Source organism: Echinops telfairi, unplaced genomic scaffold (genome assembly GCF_000313985.2).
Source record: "Echinops telfairi isolate 266 unplaced genomic scaffold, ASM31398v2 ScPeMD7_3533;HRSCAF=4204_0, whole genome shotgun sequence".
Classification (NCBI taxonomy): domain Eukaryota; kingdom Metazoa; phylum Chordata; class Mammalia; order Afrosoricida; family Tenrecidae; genus Echinops; species Echinops telfairi.
The window spans coordinates 42,556,336-42,558,829 of NW_022107431.1; the positions used below are offsets into that span (position 1 = coordinate 42,556,336).

The 2,494-nt window shown below is 40.7% G+C and overlaps 1 long non-coding RNA gene across 1 annotated transcript in view; it reads right to left on the minus strand.

Annotated features, from left to right (window-relative positions):
* LOC123522188 overlaps positions 1-2,494 on the minus strand; it is a 68,534-nt gene that overhangs the window by 39,810 nt on the left and 26,230 nt on the right. The gene's annotated exons all lie outside the window — the stretch shown is intronic.

Sequence of the window (2,494 nt, forward strand, 5' to 3'; positions counted from 1 at the left end):
GAGCGCCCTGGAAAAACAGATCCGAGGACCACTCCCTTCTCTTGAAAGTGCCCTTGTTTGAAGGAGCGCTTTGGAATAAACACAGACAGCTCTCAGACATCCTCTCTCCTCCCAGTTTCTGGGCTTTTCTCTTCTCAGGAAAGGGAACCCGTACCCCTGAGGGAAGTTTAATATAATATGAACAATTTATTGCCTTCGTATTTTTTAATAAGAAAATTCAAACAGGGTGGTTGATTTATTAATGTGGTAGAAGTTATTGCTTATTCAGGGAACGGAGTTTTTGAAATCACACACTGGTATAGAAAATATGAGGGTGGTTGTGAGTTAATAACTGCTGGGGCAGGAACTAGTAGCCATGTCTTTAAAAAGGAGATGGAAAGGCATCAGCGAGGATTTCCAAAGGCTCAGGACAGGAACATGAGAGATGCCTGTCATCTCTGCCATTTTGCAGAACGACACAGGGTCCTGAAGTGTGATGGGGGCGATCTCCTATCCTATCGTCCTTGAGAAGAGCAAGACCATTACTGGGCATTGAGGGAGACAACACGTTTTTAAGCAGCAACTATTCCTACATACAAGTGTCCCTGTGGAACCAACTATCCCAGCTGACTACCCCATTGAGATAACCGCCACCAAATTAAAATGAACACCCAAAGATATGCAGATCCGTGGTAAAGCATTGCTCTGTGCTTAACTTGGCTGAAAGGAATGTTTGAAAAGTATGATAACACCTCCAATTTATTGAATCGCTACTATGGGCCAAATATTATGCTAGGCATTTCAGCCATTATCTCAATCCTTGAAACAACCTTGCAATGTGGGTATTATTAACTGTTTTAGAGATAAAGATCCAATGAGAGACAAACGAGTAAGCCAACTCAGATTGAAACTTGGATCTGTTGTTCAAACCTTTATTCTTTCCATTAAAAAATTCTGATGATTCTTGTTTTGAGAGTTCAAGAAATAAAATTATGGGGGAAAAAACCCATCCTTTATATTTGCACACAGATTTGCCATTTCCAGGTGATAGATTATTTTTTCCTGTATTTTTAAATTACAATTTCTCTTCAAAGGCAAAATCTTCCTTTAGTACAGTAGTTCTCAACCTTCCTAATGTCGCAACCCTTTAGTACATGTAGTTCCTCATGCTATGGTGACCCCCCAACCATAAAATTATTTTCATTGTTACTTCATAACTGTAATTTTGCTACTGTTATGAATCATAAGGTAAATATCTGATATGCAGAATGTATTTTCATTGTTACAAATAGAACATAAAGCATAGTGATTAATCACAAAACAATATGTACTTATATATTGTGAAATATTTCTAATTGCAAATCAAAGAAATTTTATCTTGAAGCATGGTGTAGCATGGGTACTTATATGTGGGCATATCTGCATGTGGGCGGACCCGCCTGGAGACGGATAGAGGAGCAGTGTCTCAGTTCCTAAGACCATCAGAAATGTTTTCCGCTGGTCTTAAGCAACAACCCCAGTGAAAGTGTCATTCGACCCCTCTGACGGGGTCGCGACCCACAGGTTGAGAACCACTGATTATTCTGCCTCATAGCAACCCTCTAGGGTAGGATAGAACTGCCCCTGTTGGTTCTGGGGGCTGTAACTCTAGATTAGCAACCACAAAACCACCTCTGTTCCTTGAGGCAGGTCTGCTAGCAACAAAGTATCTCAGTGTTTATCCTGTGATACCCTTGGGTTCACTTTCACTCTGGAAGGATAGTTTTACTTTTTCTTTTAGTGCTTTAAAGATGTCATCCCATTGTCTTTGTGCTGCTTCTCGTCCCCTACTTCATTCTCCAAATTCTTCCAAGTCAGCTTTCTTTCTTGTTATCTTCCTGTAGGTCTCACTGTCACTGAGTCAGCGCTGCTTCCTAACAGATCCCCTGTGTGTTTCTGAGATTGTCACTCTTTCCGGGAGTAGAAAGCCCAGGCTTTCTCTCTTGGAGATGCTGGTGCTTTTGAACTGCTGACCATGCACATCGCAGATTGCAGCCGAGTGCTGAACCACTACACCACCAGCGCTGCATTTCCTGTATGGGATTTTTTCCCTTTTTCTCAGGCTGTTTTCACCATTGGTTTTCATCATTGGTTTATCATTGGCTCTCTGGAGACACCATTGGTTTTCAACATTTTAACAAGGACATGTCTAATTATGCTTCCCTTGCTTATTTATTGGAATTTTTACATCTGTTGTTTGTTCTCTCTTAAGCACTTTGGGAAATGTTTATTATTTATTCAAATATTTCTTTTGTGTCATATCCTTTCTCAACCTTCTGAGATTCTAATTATACATATGTTTTACCATTTAGGGTTGTCCCAGGGCTCTCGGAGGAGGCTCTGTAGCATTGTCCCCTTTGTATCTCAGATCAGATCATTTCTACTGGCAAGTCCCCGAGTTCACTGATCCTTGCTCTGCTGTGTATAGTCTGCTGATGAATCATCGAAGAATAATTATCCCTCTTTAATGTCATGT